The sequence below is a fragment of the Hipposideros armiger genome, unplaced genomic scaffold (genome assembly GCF_001890085.2).
Source record: "Hipposideros armiger isolate ML-2016 unplaced genomic scaffold, ASM189008v1 scaffold_169, whole genome shotgun sequence".
NCBI classification, from domain to species: Eukaryota; Metazoa; Chordata; class Mammalia; order Chiroptera; family Hipposideridae; genus Hipposideros; species Hipposideros armiger.
The window spans coordinates 1,138,385-1,156,460 of NW_017731519.1; the positions used below are offsets into that span (position 1 = coordinate 1,138,385).

Sequence of the window (18,076 nt, forward strand, 5' to 3'; positions counted from 1 at the left end):
TTGAAAAAGTCCACTACTCTTAGAGGACACCTGCAGACTTATGTCTACCTGACCAGGGGATGAGTTAATTAACAGCTCTTTTGGGTTTATTGTCAGCAGCTGCTGTGAATCTTTACAACTTTAGGACTATGAATTCAAATTTTGAATACTTCCAGGTTGATCAATAGGAACAATTAAATCACTACTACCGTCTATAATGAGAGGGAGTGAACTTCAGTTTTCAGGAGTGAAAAATAAAGGAAATGGTGAAGAGAAATATATTATTAAAAATAGAACTTTATGCATATTTAAAAAATAACACACCTTTTAAAAATAATTCTCTATCCTTTTGAGTATAGGCCAGGAATTTTTTTTTTTTTTAAGATTTTATTGGGGAAACTGGGGGAGGGGAACAGCACTGGGGAATTGGAGGAAGGGGAACAGATAGTTGCTGTCCTTTTGTTCTTCAGTTCAGTTGTGGAGGATGTCGCTTCACTGGCCCATGTTGGTATTATCATTGCGCTCTTCCCAGGTGAGGCAGTCGCTTGCCGGCCATTGGACAGTGGCTCACGGCAGCTCACAAAAGCTGCCAGCCAGCCCCACTGCAGCCTATGCCGTCGCTGGCGACTCACTGCAGCCCAGCTCCAGGTTGAGCTGTTGTTCACCATCTTAGCTGTAGAGGGCGCAGCATCACTGGCCCTCATGTGGGATCTGATCTGGGGCCCTGCTGTTCAGAGCTGGCGTCCCAAGCCAACTCCTAACCAACGTGCCACTCGGCTGGCCCAAGGCCAGGAATTTTTAGCTATATGGAAACATGTCTGTTTACTGTTATTATTATTATTATTTTTGAAGTTAAAAGAATTAATTAAAAGATTGTATTTATATAGTTGGATACATTGTATAAAATGGCATAGCAAAACAACCTTTTGTGGAGGATTGATTGGCTTTCTGGGAAGAACTATGTTTAGTGGAAGGGATCACAGTCAGTCAGTAGGTGGCAGCCTACACTGTGAAATGAGACTGTCCCTGTTGGCTTTGTGTCAGTACAATGTAACTGCCGAGAAGCATTTTAAGTTCCATCAGAAGGGAGAATCTGAAGGATTGGGGGTTACTAACATAGCATTGTAAAGCTGAATACTACTTAATATACAAAAAGAAAGAATTTGCATAATTAGGGACAATACTATAAAAAAGGGAGCTAGAGTTCTTTTGTATTCCACATAATCCAGATAGAGTGTGGGTTTAGCACCACTAAACTGCTTTTCTCCTTCCTTGTCCTTTGATAGAACAAAATAATAAGAGTGCTTTGAACGTTGAAAATAGAATTGTATCACCGTATCAACACATTGAATACCAAATGGCAGCTTTAAACATTTTAGGCAAGGAGATCACTTGATGAGGAGCTACAGCTGGAACTACGGGGATTTTAGGGAAGCCCGTAATAGAAGAGGGCATGTAAAGGTAGTTGATTTTTAGGGGATGTGTGATTTTTATATTCAATATAACACATTCTTTCATTTATGTTACGGGACAGGTTCCACATGTCATGTACTAAACATGTCCTCATTATTGTCATTCTCAGTATGATAGAGCGTGCGTGTGTTTTAGTCAAGGAAGTCTTTGGTATGTCAGGTTCAGGGTCTGTTTTTATTTAAAACTATACTGTACTGATTTGAATGTTGCTGGCCTGTGGTTCATAATGCTATATTTGGGTCCACCCATTGGAGGAAACTTAGGTGAGAAAAGGAACAGTGGAGGACTTGCTGAATTAGCCTACAGGCCTAAAACATCTCCCTTTTCCTGGGATTGATGTTTTTCCATTACTGTATTCGTTCCTCTGTACCACAACTGCGGCCTGTCAGAGCAACTTGGGAAAATGAACATAACCACTTCTTGTGTAAACATCATAGGAATTGTAGAACCAGATTCTTTAATACACTGACTTCAGGAAGGGAAACTAGGACAAACAGGCAGAGAAGGCGAGTTTTCATCTATAATATGCCAATATTTGGGAGTTGACTCTGGGCCTCAGTGTGCTCATTAGTAAAGTGGAAGGAAAGGACCGGATGGTTCTCACAGACACGCATTTGTGCTTTTATTTATTTTTTCACAAGTGGAACACGTTTGCTTTATGCTTTGATTTCCTTTACATTTAGAGGTTTTGTAAATATAACAGTTGTTATATTATCTTAGAACCATGGGAAACCTTAGGCATCTCATTTTCTCTTATGAAGTCCCTTTTCTAGTATAATTTTTACATGTGGGAGCTGTAAAAAAATCCTTTGATAAGCCTCTTACACTTTCACATGAATTATGAAATAACATTAACAGAAAGTGACCTTCCGTTATACGTTCCTGCTGCAAAGAAAGGGGTTATTTGGGTGATAATCATACTCCTGGATTTCGTGTCAGAGTTCCACTGAAGCATAGCAGTCTGTGAGATGGGGTGTGCCCCTGATCAGTTGACACTAATTTTACTGAAGAGAAAACTTAATCAGTTAGTGACAGTTCTTCAGGGAAATGGAATACATTTGACTTCAGAGCATGTTGAATACCAGATGTAGGTTGTAAGATGTCTAACTGTTCCATGAATTTGGAGTGAAAATAGGTATCGCTAAGATGGGGTAAACTTTCTTCTAATATGGTTATTAAAAAATATTTTTAGAGGGTTGCTAGTAGCTTTAAATGTTTTTCTTCCTAAAAGTCAGGCATTTTAAATTGCTCCTGGTATTACAAGGCCTGTCTGTTTTCTAAAAGTACACATGGTAGAACTGCGTGTAAAGTCCATGATTAATGTACACTTCTTTATATCTTCCTTTTTATTCGATTGAAAGAGTTACACTAGAAATTGGGACGAAAATATTGACATCTACTTCATTTACATTACTTTCCCTTATATATTGCTTTGATAGTCCTTTTGTGAATTTTCACTCCAAAAAAAAAAAAAGATTTTAGAATCTACTAAATTAGAATTGGTATAAATGGTTGCTATACTTCAATTTCTCTAAACGTCAAAATGAGTATCCTCATAGTTTGCATGTGCACCAGTTGCTTAACAAGAAACATTTAAGAAAATAAGATATTTAATATATTTTATGGGATATTAGAGCTGACGAGAAATTGAGGATATATATCTAGTCCAGTGGTTCTCAACTGGGGGTGATTTTTGCCCTTCTAGAGACATTTGGCCATGTCTAGAGACATTTTTGGTTGTCACAACTGGGGGTTGCCACTGGCGTATAGTGGGTACATGTCAAAGATGCTGACCAATGATGCGCAGGTCAGGCCTTTTCCACCAAACAAAGAATTATCTGGACCAAAATGTCAATAGCACCAGGATTGAGAAACCTTGATCTAGTCCTTCTCCATGTGATACAGAAACTGAAGTTCTGAGAGGTTAGATGTTACCAAGTTGCCCAGTGGCAAGTGAATGAGCCAGACTCCAAGATCAAGCTTCCTGAAGCACAGTGCTGAGCTCTTTGAACTACGCTGTTTTTCCTTCTCATTTATAAATGAGCAACTCATTTATATAAAAACATGGGAAATATAAGGGATATATCAGGAATTTTAATAAACAAAGCTCAAGGGTTTTGATTATGCATGGAGTAAGAAGAAGTTGTCATTAGTCACTCATATTAAATTTATTTAAAAAATTTATCTTTTTGTGATTCTTTTGTGAACAAGTTTTTTGATTAGTGCATGAAGTTGTTTTCAGGTAGCAGCTGCTGCGTTGACTGCTTTTTCCCCTTAGTTTTTTAAACAATATATGTTAGAGCTGCCAACAGGTGCTCTCTCTGACATTTTAAGCATCAGAGTGTAGTGCCTTCAAGCCAGTTTTTCTCAACCTTGCTTGACAATGGCAGGCTTTTAGAATTATCAAATGCAAACACCAACAGGGTTTTAGCAGATGGGCTAGGACTAAAGTAGACCAGGAAAAATGCAATTATAGGTCATTGTAGTCAGAAAGTATAAAACTGATTCATAGGTCTTTTTAAACATCAAAATCAAGAATTAGAAAAATGAAACCATGTTAAGAGCAGTATATATTAAGAGAGTAAAAGATTTTTTGTTTTACATTTTCACTGTGAAGTACGTACGACATACATCATATGTCCATTTAACATTAGGTATGTTGCTAAGTTGGTTTCCTAGATCTGGTGCCAAGTCTTAAGAAAATTCTCTTCTATACTGGTACATTTAACAGGTGACAACACAAACTTTTTCCTTTTTCCTTCAGTATTTAGTATTTCTTGAATTAGGATGCATTAGACATCTTTAATTGTTTTATTTTGGACAGCTCATTTTATAATTTTTACACATGAAAGCCAGTGATTGTATTATAAGGTTTTTCTTTTTAGACTCTAAAAATTATCAGGGACAAAAGGGGATCAGTGTAACAATTTATACAGACAGTTCAGGTTGCTCAATACCTGCAGTCTTGGATTCTCCCATTCTATATTTTGTTCATCTTGAGAAAACAGGTCACAAAGTCCATTAAATTGTAAGTGAGAATGCTGTTCCTTCTAGAAGTTGCATGCCTGATGACCACGGCAGCTGTCTGGCAGCTTCATGTTGACATTGTGGTTGGGGATTGAGCTGATGTTTCCACTTACCTGAAATCACTTAACAGTCTTAGGAGGTTTGAATCCGAATGTGTAGGTTATTACAAGCTAGATATTCTGTGCTCTGATTCTAACTTGGAATCTCACTGTGTAGCACCTTCAATACAGTTAGAAAGTCACGTAATAATTAAATTCATCAGGAAAAATGATTTTTCCAGTCAAATTGAGAGTAGCCAGTAAAAACAGCCTTGCTTGGAGATCAGCATTACTGTCATTTGCCAGATATTTATAATATTAAGCGAGATCTATGTAAAGTTAAAGTCTTAGAGGACTGGAGCACAGTACTTTGTTTTCTGTTCCCATTTAGCGTAGATGAGATTTCTCAGTTGCTTTGATTGGCAGAGGGGATGAGGGATCATTTAGGTAAAGGTTGGCTGATGTCATGTGCTAAGGAATCACTTGGGAAGCTTGTAGGACAAAAAGTTTTCAGTTTCCTAGTGAGCAGCTACACCCAAGGCAGCATTAGCAATGAAATGCTTGACCTTCTCTGGTGGCATCCTGCCATTCCCCCCAACCCACCCCCCAGGTCCTCTGGCCATCAGCCAGAAGTGGTGGCATTTGGCCAACCTTAAATTAGCCAAAAGACTCTTTTTCTGTAGCTTTGGCTCCCAGACACTCAAGCATCATTGGTAATAAAGGATTTCTCCTCATCTCAGTTTCTGGGCAGGCTGTTCATTTTAACCCTCAACTTTTCCTCTTTTGGTGTCTGCCAGCTTGGAGTTCAGCACAAACAAAGACACTTGGTTCTAAGCCAAAACGGAATACACACAAACACAGTATTACATTCTTAATTAATCGAGATCCTGTAGACACTGAATTTGAGCATTTCATTCTTGAAAAAATGGAGGTTCCTCGAAACTCAAAAGGAAACTTTTACATCACTTTAGGAACAGGTTAATTCTTAAAACAAGGAACATATTAAATGGCATAAACCCATTACATCTATTCAAATCTAAACTAAACACGGATAGGAGAGACATTAAAGTGAAAAGTTCCACAGCATTTTCAATAAATTCCTAAGTTACCCTTAACTTGGTCATTTGCCCGAAGAAGGCACCTTTTCTTTTGTTAAATAAAGATTCTGTGGAGTTTCTGCCCAAGGACCATTTAGCCATTTAGGTTTTAATTATTCTGTACATATTTAGCAAAGAAGTTAGAATTCTGGTCACAATGTTTACCTCTTTATATAGAAGAGAAAAATTAGATATTGTTGTGTACGATTATTTGCACTAGTTGCGTTCTCTTAAATTGCTTTATTCATTTCACAGTCTGCTGAAAGTGAATCAGGAGGGGAACCAGGATATGTTGTGTGCCTCTAACCTACCCAGCCTTTCCTGATTGCTCTCAGATACGTGGGAGCAGAATTTGAGCCAAATAGCCTCAATGAAGCATTCCCCTCATTCAGGTCTTGCCAAATTACCTTTATTCACCCTCGTATCTAGTTCACACTATTTTTTTCTTCAGACATGGGACAGGAGAAAGATCACCCTCAGCTTTAGTGCCCATTAAACTTAACGATTTCAGTAAAGTTTCAGTCAAATTTGTTTCCTAGGCTAGGTGTTCCTTGGCTGTCAATATTCATTTCGCTAAGGGAACAACAGCCAAGTTGCTGCAGAATCTTTCACTGTTTAACTTTTCTCATACCCGTATAGTGCTACTGCTGTCACTTATTTCCACCTCACATCCCATTTCTCTTAGAATAATCTCCATGTTCCAAAGAATTACAGGATCAGAGAACAGGCATTGTTCTTTTTAAGAGTTGTAGGGAGATCCATGACTTTCAGGGGGGAGAAGAGCCTAACATTTCAGGATTTTCTTGCTCACTTTTATTTTCATAGGCCCCCTTCTGGTATTTGTTTCTATTTGTGGTCTCTAGTGGGTCTTTATTCAACAGGTTCAGCCTTTCCTCCCTAATTTCTGCTGGACTGCTAATGGATTAGGTCCAGTCGTTAGCCTGTGATGTATTTTCTCTCTTCCAGACCACATGGACTCTATTTTACTCTTGTGGGTCCCTTTCATGGGGGCTTTAGCAATTCATTACTGTTTCGCCTTGCCTGTCCTTTTCTCGCCATCACTGTGTGTGCAGCCATAGTGAATTCTGGAGAACAGCCCCCAACAAGGACATGAAGAGGCCTCTGCTGATGGTCCAGTGACATATGGATCTATGGCCTCTGCCTTTGCTAACACTGTGGTATCAGGGATGCTCAAGGTGACCTGATTCTTCATCAGTTCCCTCAAACTACCTCGTGCATATAGAATATCTGAGTAAAGACAACAGGCTAGCTATGAGAATGTGAGATTCAGACAAGCTATCTGGCTATAGCCTCTAGTTAGAATACTTCTCCTAAGCTCCTCCTACATACATGTTCTGGAGCCTCTGCTGCCTGGCACATCCACCAATTTCTGTGTAGGTCAGTTTTATAGTTTCTGCAGAACTGGAAGGTTGCCACTCAAAATACCCCTGGGTCCATTCAAGCATGTGATGTGATTGCTAGGCCAATTGCTCACAAGTAATGAAGGGATAATGAAGGCAGCCATGGGCTGAAGTGCACTCAGTAGAGAAAGGCTGGCATTGACTTACCATTGCCACATTGACCAGTGGACACAGGAAGTAGATGGTTAATACTAAAGTGTCATCTGACAAGTAGAAAAAGCATCCCCTAATTTTGTCTTGGGCTAAGCACTTCTTTAGTATGTCCTGGGATTACTGAGGTTATTTTCCTGGTTACAGAGACCAATTTGTTAGGCCTAAGAGCTTGCTGGAGAGGCCATCCTAGGAAGGTCAATGCCTTTCAGTTGTATATGTGTGTATATATGTGGGGTAAGTGTTTGAAATAGGTCTCTAGGCAGAGACACCATGATTCACTTCATAGCACTGCTTCTTGGTCTTGACCGTACGTTATAACATTGATGCTCGGGTCTCACCCGAGGGGTTCTGAATTACTGGTCTAGGGTGTGGAAAGGGTGTTGGAGTTTTAAAAGGTCCCCATTTGATTCAAATATGCAACCAAGTTTGAGAACTGCTCTAGAAGGTATTAAAATGTTTAAGATGTGGTCCCTGCTTTAATGGAAATCTCAATACACTTGATAGGCCAAAGCATATGGTAAGTAAAATAACATATAAGAATGAAATAACAAAATAAAACAATGTCAGAAGTGACCAGTAACTTTGCTTCTTTTATTTAGGCCAGGATTTAAATGACAGGGTGAACTAAATTGTGCATTGAGAGTTTTGATAGAAAACAGCATTTGAGACTTGTGGAAAAGAGACAATTGAACATAGGTATCCACTTTTCTTGCCTCCAAAATCTCCACTAAAATGTCAAAGGATCTTCTCTTGTAAGGGTCTAAATCCACAAGGATGGGGAGAAGGGAACTGTAGACAACATGAACAAAGTGTTGGAAGCTGGAAGGTGAAGGGCTTAATAGGATTGGAAAAACAGAATCTGGAATGGGCAGTGGGGCAGCCAAGAGTCAGCCTTGTTTACGTCACAAATTACCGAACGGCTCAGGAATTGGCAACACCAAGTACCTCTGGGAATAGGGGTAAAGAGGGGTGGGGTTCTAGAATAAGGAGAATTGGTTTAAAGTCTTAAGCCTTCAGATTTCCAGCTTCCTTCCACCATCTGGCAGAATCCTGGAGGTTAATTCTCCATGGAGAGGGCAGATGTTAACCCATCTAGAGGTAAGGAAGGCAGAGGAATATAGTCTGTATTCTGTGTGGCTATATGCTCAGCTGAAACTCTGGGTTTCTGTTGCTGTAGAATAAAGAGAGAATGAATAAGGGGGGATAATTAGCAGTCAGTACTATATAGGTATAGGTACATATATAGGTATTTGCTACATTAGTGTAATATTAGTAACAGTGATGGTGATGATAATAGTAGGAAACTCTTACATTGCTTTCTACATGCCCAACACTCTTCTAGGAACTTTACATAATCCTCACAATCCTACGAAATTAGTTCCATTATTCCATTTTGCAGATGTAGTAAGTGAGGCACAGAGGAGGTAACTTCCTCTAGGTTTCACACTAGAACCAGGCCTAAGACCTCACTCGTCTTTCTGTGATTAAACCTGACATTTTGATTAAGTTTCAGAAAAACCTGATTTCCAATGTTTAATGTGTTGGTTTTGTGTTCTCTTTGGAAAAAAATTATACTGATATGTATGCTTGATGAATGTAAGGAATTATTGTTAGTTTTTATTTTATTTTATTTTATTGGGAATTATTGTTAGTTTTATAAAACTATTTTTTGTTTCTACAAGTTCAAGTAATGGAATACAATAATTTAACATTTGATGTTTATTAGAAGTCTTAATCTTTTTTCTGTTTAGAATGGGTTCATATAATATTTCGAATCCTGTTGTAGAAGGTGGCTAATGACACTGTGGAATTGGTAATTTAGAACATAACTTTGGCCACAGCATGGGAAGCTGGGAGACTTAAGGCAGGTAGACCAGGGGCGAGATGGTTACTGAGTCCAGAGGTGCTTAAACTTCCGCACACATCAGAATCACCTGGAAGGCTTGCCCAGTCAGAGATTACTGGGCTCATCCCCCAGAGTCCCTGATTCAATAGGTGGGGCCCAAGAATTTTTACTGCTGCTTGGTGGTCAAAGGACCAGAGTTTGAGAACCATTGTGTCTATCTGAAAGGTAATGAGAGTCTAACCTATGGTAGTGGAGGCAAAGTGGATTGAGGAAGGGGTCAATGAAGAGCCATTCAGGGAGAATTGTTAAGGACTTGTGGTTCTTTGGAAATTCAGCAAATGGAGAGGAACGGATCTAGGGCAATTGTCAGGGGTTAAATATTGAATGAAAGATAAACTGAAAAGTTTCCATTAGGTATGCAATTAGGGGGCCATGGGTGACTCGCTGACCTAAATACAAGTGATTTTCATAGAAAAGCATAGTCAGAAATAGATTAGATGACTAAAGCTTCTAGGAGATTTGATTGTCCTGTAATAGCACATAGAATATACTCATAAATTTCTTTAATTCTGAAACACTGCAATTCTGTACTAGTGCTTGTTTTAGCTGGCCGCCTGGGTTGGACCAAACCAAAGGGTTCCATCATGTTCTGCATTATGATACTTTTTGGCTTTCCTCTGAGCACTTGTTTAAAAATTGATCTGACATTTAAAAATTGATCTGGCATTTAAAAAAAAAGTTTCTATGTTTCAAGTGAAACTCATCCTTGTGCGTATTTGAGTATTAGTTTTACATCAATGTGGAAACCACCTTCTTTGCGTTTTGTTATGCATGGTGACTTTCAAGCCATGTCTGCCTTTTGGAGCCTCCTTATGCATCCTCAAAACAACTCAGATTTAAAACTTCAGAATTGTCAAGTTCTGTTGGATTTACCTTGGGTTTTCCCTCACTGCTGTCCCCACTGTCACTTTCATAGTTCATGCCCTCAATGCTTTTGACCTGAATGATTCTAATAATATTTGCGTAAGAGTCTTTGTTCTCACATCTTCCTACTCTAGTCCACGTTATATACATCTGTGAGATTACTTTTCCCATAATACAGCTCCAGTCACAACACATTGCCTAAAACCTTCCCCATGTTTCATAGTCAAGTCCAGTTTTCTTAGCTTAGCATGTAAGATCTTAAGTGAACTGGCGTCCACTTTCATTCTGACTTTAGCTTTTAGTCACGTAGTCTTAGCTGCGTCCACTCTACTCACCAGTTGAACGAAAGCTTCCCCGGCTTTTACTTTCTTACAGTTGCTGCCCCTCCTTAAACTCTCCCTTTTCTTCAAATCTGACTTGTACTTCCAGACCCAGCATATCTTCTTTACGGCCTTTGCTACCTAGAAGTAATTTCTCTCAGTTGTTCTTGTCTGTTTCCATCTAGCGCTACATCTATAGAACTCATTATACTTAATTGTTCCATATTCTACTTATATACAAAATTCATGTGCATATCTCCCATATGCACATGATGCCCATAGTAGTGCCAAGTATAGAAAGTAGTTGAACAAATGGAAGAATAGTTGTCATGAGTTAGTTCAAATAAAGTGATGATTCATCCAACTGATATAGTAAGTGTATTGCATATCAGTGAATGGCTTCTATTGCAATTTTCTAATGCTGCTGTGAGGGTTTGAGGGACGTCTGTTAAGTATAGTTTGTCAACTTGATCATATCTTTTTTGATTGTTTAGAAATCTTTCTTATTTAACCTCTTTGTTTTGATTGAGTCCTAGATATTTCATTGAGCTGAATACTATCCTTATTGTGAGGTGTTGCTGTTGTTTATGCTGTTTATGGCAAGCTTGTTAAGTAAGCATTGCCTCAGTGACACATGTGTATAAGTACACATATACACGCAGACATGCTTTTATTTAATCATTGGAGTATGAACTAGAAAAGTGCTCTACACAAGTAATTAGATTGTAGAAGTGATGTGTAGAATTGATTTTAGAGGAAGAAACATCTAGTGCTAGTAGCATAAGAAATTATGCTATAAATTATAAAAATTATAAAACATTTCAGATTTAGAATTGAACTGATACAATTGAATTTTCAAAACAAACTTGTTTTCTTTTTGGCTGAGCACCAATCATTTGGGGGTTTTAGACTGTATTTTGGGACCATATTATGGATTGTAGTTATGTTTTTTTTTGTTTTGCTCTGCATGTATGTGAACCTTGAATTTGTTCCTATAGCTGTGAGACTCACAGATATTTTAAAAAGAGCAGATATAGTTAGTGTATGTTATTTATTTTCTGGTTAAAAATGGTTCTTCATTCTCTTGAGCTTTATTTTATTAATAGCCCTTCAATTTGGACTTAGAATTGGTTTAATGTCAACTTTCCCCTGTTTACAAAGGGGAAAGCTCATTTATTTTTCATGCTTCTTTGTCATGTTGTTCCCTTTGCTTCTGAGAAAAGGGCATCAACCTATTTAGATAGGGAAGTTTAGGCTATTTATAAAGCTAGGCAGGTTAATTTAAATTGACAGCTTGGTAATGTCCTCCTGGTGAATGACGCACATGGGTTTTAGATGATGTTAGCATGCTGTTTTCACTTATAGTCAGGAATCAGCTGGAGGAATTTGTGTGCTATGAGCTTTGGTGTTGACGTAGGTACAGGGTGCAGATATGTTTTAGGAAACATCTCATTTCCATATAAATGAAGGAAGATTTTAAAAAAAGATGGCTTGCCCTTAAATTCCAGCTGGTATCATGAGGATAATGAAATATTTCTTCTGACTTTCTGGAAAAACAGCTTTGGTTATATTTAAGAAAAGTGAAGTCATTACAGGTTTATTCAGAATCACTTTTTGTATTCTTTTTTGGGGATCTTTTTTTCAGTATCAGCCATGTGTACATTTATTTGAAAAATTACATCTTTAGCATGCATTTCTCTAAACACCAACTTTAATTTCTTAAGTTTTAGATTGCTTCACTTAAGAAATTTTTACAGTCACATCAATAACCTTGTAAATTTGATTTTAATAAAAGGTAGAAGAGCCAAATAGTTCATCATTTTCCCATGACAAACTGTATTTCTCTTTTTTAAGACATAATAGATATCAATTTGACTGAAGTGGGTTTTTGGTTTTTTTCTTTCTGAGAGTCACTTAAAGAAGGGTCTAACTTAAGCTTAAATAGTTGTATAGTACATGTTACCTAGAATCCAAGCATTCAGGTTACATTTCTTTAAATTCAGTTTCATTCAAGATAAGGTGATTTTATAATTGGGAATTTTATCTCTTTAAATCACATTGATCATGCTCAGAAACAAAAGTTCAAACTATGCACAAGTGTCACAGCACCCGTGGTTGATTTATGACTAGTTATAATGTCTTCTCTGGACCCACAACCCTCATCAAAGCCAGCGTTGGGTAATCCCTCAAGATGTCTAGGCTTCTGGGAATGCTGAGCTGGTTCTGTATGGCCAGGGTCATGCTGTTGCTTTTGTGGATCATCATGTCATAAGGGTCTTACTCATGGCCATGGTGAACAGCACGTAGCACATAGTTCAGGAGCTAGACATTGGTTTACTGCCGGAGAAGAGTGGCAGTGTAGAGCCAGGGCTTCCAAGTGGACACTTGCTAGAATAGAGCTGTGATCTGTTAGGATCAAGCAGTGCATTGAAGGCTTTGGGCTCCCTCCTATTCAGTCCTTGGCCTGCATGCTGTTAGACCTTTGCAGATGCACAGTTGCAGCAGGATTTGTTCCTCACGTCTTCATTCTCACTCCTGGGATAGCTCTTGCAGGTTAGCAGTGGCTGGGTCTCCTGTTTACAGCCCTGCTTTGCTCAGTGGTAAACCTCCGGATCTTTGGATCAGAATACATATTAGCCTACTGCTCTGCCTCTTCACATCTTGCTAATGGACTAAGATTTTGGTTCATAGTTTACAGTTGCTTGTCATAGCCCTGCCACCATGACTAACTTTCCTTCTCCACTGTGCACTTTAGATCGAGAGAGAACTTATTGTGGAGTGTCCAAGTGGCATTGACATCTTCTAGTGGGGATGGACTAGGGTGAGGGAGGGTGCACTGTGAGTGGGCTCCTCCAGCTGATGGGAGTCTTGAAGATTGCGTGTGGGCCCCAGAACCTCTCAGTGCCAACCCTTGGGGTTCTCTGCTCCTATGTGCCTCTCAACTAAGAACTATTCTATCTCTTTGATTCTATCGTGTGTCTCGAACTCTTTCTCCTTTTTATTTTTCTTCCCACTGTGCTGATAATAAGACTTTAATAATACAAATAAACAAAACCCCAAAAGAATCAGACCTAGAGCTACATTGGTGCTGTCACTTAGCAGGAAACCATTGCTTGTTACACTATATTTTTGCTGTATATATTATTTAGTACATATTTATTTCAACTAAACTTCTGTCATATCTTGCTGTCATATCTATGTGTCCTGGGTACTTGGTGGGGCATTGCCACGTCCTGATTGTCATAGACGTTAATGGTTTTTCAACCCAAGCATGATGGGCCTTTTAACCCTGTGCGTTCAAGTAAAATGACTGAATGATGACTAAATTCCAGACATTGTGCTAGGTACTACTGAGTAGCCAAAGATGGAAGAGAACAGTCTGTGTGCTTGGTAGAGAAGCTTACAAACTGTAATCTCGTCATTGAATCCTTGGGATGGATTTGGGCTCAGCTGGATCTGTGGGCGTTGTTGGATCTGTATCGAGAATTGTAGACTCCTTGACTACAGCTCTCTTGGGCATTTCATCTATCCATCCCCCATTCATTAAAGAAATAAACATTTATTAGGCACATACATTTGCTCTGTATTGATTTTGATCTTTTTCACTTTTCCTCTCTTACCCATTATGACTGAAATCTTTCCCAGGAATATTCAGAATAATAGAGGTAGCATCTCACAAACAGCCCTTTCTAGCCGTTGTTACCCGGAGGCTACACTTTGGAGAATGTGGTTGTAAGATAATTGTAAATATAGGTAAACTTTCAAAATCTGAAAACTTTAGAACCTGGAATCTTCTGAAACCATAAATATAGCACTACTTTTAAGTGAAAGTAGTAGAATTGGGCAGAGAGAGACATGTAGAAGTGATGCAGGCTTCAGGAGAGCCTTGACCTACCCTTGTGGTATCACTGGAGTCACTATGATCTTTTTGAGTTGTTCTAGTTGGGCTGAAATGACCAGACCTTTATACTCTCACACTGATCAATCATTGGGTGGTGGCCACGAAGCATGATCTTGAGCTAGAAAGTTCATTGAAGTTGAGGTAGTTGCTGAAGGCGCTGACAGCTGATGTCTACATGGACAGCATTCTCAGCAACCAGGGCAACAAGCTCTTCCCAGATGGGGGATCTGGGCTGTGTGCATCACAGGGCCCGCCCTGGGCAGTACACTGACCACCACCGTGATGGTTGGGGGGCTTATTCAACTTACTTTTTCATTTTCTAGCTCTGGATCACAGGTTATCTTAACTTAGTTAGGCTAGTATATGATAGATTAGTTATGGCTAAGGTGAAAATTTGGTTTATATTTTCCTTATTACATTCTGCATAGGTATTCATGTTACCTTAATAGAGTGACTATGCTTCTTAGTTTACCCAGGACAGTCCTGTTTTCCTGGGACTACTCAGTCTAGGCCTGTTGAGATCAATTAGCGTTTGTTAATTATTTTTAGTATCCTTAACACTCCCAGACATGTTTTGTTTGGAAGATAAATTGTACAGTCGTCCTACCTAATATTAAAAAAATTGTTTGCATATTCTTTAAATGTCTTTTTGGCTCATTTACTGAATGGAATATTCTTTCCCATTTCTTATTTTAAGAGGCAGAAGCGATCTTCTGGATTAACTTTGTATTTTTGCTTTTTTGACTCTAAAGTGCATTCTTCATTGGCAAAGTATCAGAAAGTGGTGGTGTGACTGTGCTTGATTTTCAACAAATGAGAAATTGATAAGTCAGTTATTTTAACAATTAAACACTTGGCATTCTACACATTTTCATTGACTCAGGAGATCATGGAGTTATACAAAGATATACCCTAAAATTTAAGTAAAGGTAGCAAAATGCAAGAAAATGGTACTTTGTATGAATATCTTTTCTTCTACTTATTTGTATTATTAATAGCAAGAAGTTTTTCTGAAATGTTAATTTTTCTGTTATCTAAGGTTTGGAAAGAAATATTTCAGATAGCATTTACTTTTTTCTGATCCAGTCAAAACTGTTGGACTTTGAAAAACTAGAGTAGGCATAGTTTCAGAGTAGGCATGGTTTTTTTTTTTTTTTTTAAACAGTCAGCTTTACACCTTTTTTTTTTAGATTTTTATTGGGGAATTGGGGGAAGGGGAACAGACAAGTTGCTATCGTTTCGTTCTTCAGTCTAGTTGTGGAGGACTTTGCTTCACTGTCCCAAGTTGGCACCATCATTGCGCTCTTCCCGGGCGAGGCAGATCAGTCGCTGGCTTCTGGACGGCCGCTCATGGTGGCTTGAGGGCTGCTCACGCTGGCTACACACGGTAGCCCATGGCAGCCCACCTCAGCAGGGGCTGCAGCCTACGCCGTCGCCAGCAACTCATGGCAACCCAGCTCCAGGTCGAGCTGTTGTTCACCATCTTAGCTGTAGAGGGCACAACATCACTGGCCCATGTGGGATCTGAATGGACGGCCCTGCTGCTCAGAGCTCCCGCTCCCAAGCCAACTCTTAACCAACGAGCCACTTAGCCGGCCCCCATTCTTGTCATCTTTTGACCCGAGACCAGTCCTCTCTGTTGTGAGGCTGGCTCACTGTCAGTCTCTCAAGTACTCCTGTCAGTATCCATGCGGATGGTCTTCTTTGTATTCTGGCTTCTCAGTGCCTTACCCTTCTCTCCTCTAGCGATCGTGTCCTCCCCCATCCCTCAGGTTCTCACTCTTACACCCATACCCCAAATTTCATCATTGTTCGTAGCTGCAGTCCCTCCATAATCTCATTTCAAAGCATCCCAGACTCTGACTTTTACCATGAAGCTCTCTAGCTCACTGCTTCTCGTACCTTCACCCCAACTATCTTTTGGTTTTTTGATTCTTAAAATCCATGAACCCCACTGCTCTGTCACTGCCCCTCCCTGATGACCTATCTTCTCTTTATACCCAATTTATATTCCATGTTATTATTTGCTTGGCAAAATCCTCTAGTTAAGTCCATCTCCCTGCCTAAATCTTAAATCCCTGAGCTGAAAGTTGCTGGAGCAAAACATGTCATCTTGCCAACTGATCTCACTTTAAGTTCAAGGCTGTTAATCTGCAGGGCCCACTCATGCTGCCTACCACCATTGTGCATATTCCTGGGCCATTCACTCTTTCAGACTCAACACTGCCTCCTTCATTCTTACTCTTTTTATTTCATGATTTTTTTTTTTAGATTTTTTATTGGGGAACTGGGAAAGGGGAGCAGCCATGTTGTTGTCCTGCAGTCTTAGTTGTGGAGGACGCAGCTAGCTCAGCTCCAAGTCCAGTCGCCATTCGGCCGCCCATTGGCAGCTCGTGGCCACTCAGCTCAAGGTGCCATGCTTAATCTTAGTTGCGGCATAGCCCACCATCCCATGAAGGACTCAAACCCACAACCTTGTTGTTAAGAGCATGTGCTCTCACCAGCTGAGCCATCCTGCCACCTGTTGGCAGCTCAGCAGCAGCTCAGCTCAGGGCGCAGAGTCACTGGCCCATGTGGGAATCCAACGGCCATCCTGTTGCTCAGAGCTCGCGCTCTTAACCAGCTGAGCCACTCGGCCAGCCCCCTCCATTCTTACTCTTAACTAATAATCTAGTTTCATATTTTATGAAGAAGCTAGATGGAACTACTAGAGAACTTTGACAAGCTCTCACCACAGCGTAGATGCCCGTGCTTTTTCCTCCTGCACTTTGGATGAATGTAAGGGTTCCTGCCAACTTCCCTACACTAGACTTCTTCCCCCTCTGTCACCCTTCAAAGATAGGTTTTAGTTATTCTTCCTTTTTTCTATTTTATTAATTTTCTCAAAATCATCAATTTCCCCTTCGCAAATGATCATTCCTATCACCTGCATATATACTGTTATTTCTTCCATTGTGAAAAAAAAAAAAAAGATCCCCGTTGGTTACATATTCCTCTCTAGCTAGTTGTTGCGCCTTTCTTTGCTTTTCTTTCCTTTACAGCAAATTTTCTATAAATAATTGTCATTACTCGTGGTTTTCAATTTCTCTTCTTCCATTCTCTTGAATTAGGCTTTTGTTTTCTCCTTCCTTTCCACTTTGCAGACACTGTTATGTTAAAGTCACCAGTTATAACATGTTTAGTCATCTCACTTTTCTGTCGGCAGCATACAGCACAAATTGATCACTCCTGTTAGAAACACTTTCTTCATGTGGCTTCTAGGCCAGCACATTCTCCTGGTTTTTCTCCAAACTGTTTGGCTTTTTTTTCCTCTTCTTAACTTTGATGATTTATTTCTCACCTCTTTACTTTGTAAACATTGGATCACTGCTGTATGCACCCATTTAAATTTACTTGGTGATCTCATCTAGTCCCATGTTTTTTTAATGCCATCCTTATGCTTAAGACTTTAACCTCCAACAGTCAAATTAATAGCTTTATCGTAATGTCTGAAGGCATCTCACACTTAGCATCTCCAAAACTGAACTCCTGATATGGCAGCATGCTTCTATGTGGCTTTCCCTTTCTTAGTGAATGGCAACTCTCTCCTTCAAGTTGCTCAGAGTTAAAGCCTTTGAATTATCTTTAGCATTTCTCTGACTCACACTCCACATCCATTTCATCAGCAAATCCTTTTGACTCTATCTTTAGACTATAGCAAAATCTCACACCTTTTCTGCTATTATGCTTCATCATAATCTTTTGCCAGGATTATTGCAATATCCTGTAATCAGTCTTGCTGTGGTCACCCTTGCTTATTTATAGGCTATTCACTAAATACCAGCCAGAGGGATCCTGTTGAAATGCAATTTCAGAGAATGGCATGACTTTGCTTAATGGCTTCCTGTCTCATTCACC

General features: G+C 39.4%; 1 protein-coding gene across 1 annotated transcript in view; it reads left to right on the forward strand.

Moving 5' to 3' along the window:
* The window catches only part of BCKDHB (branched chain keto acid dehydrogenase E1 subunit beta), a 183,712-nt gene that overhangs the window by 18,589 nt on the left and 147,047 nt on the right, over nucleotides 1-18,076 (forward strand). The window lies entirely within an intron of this gene.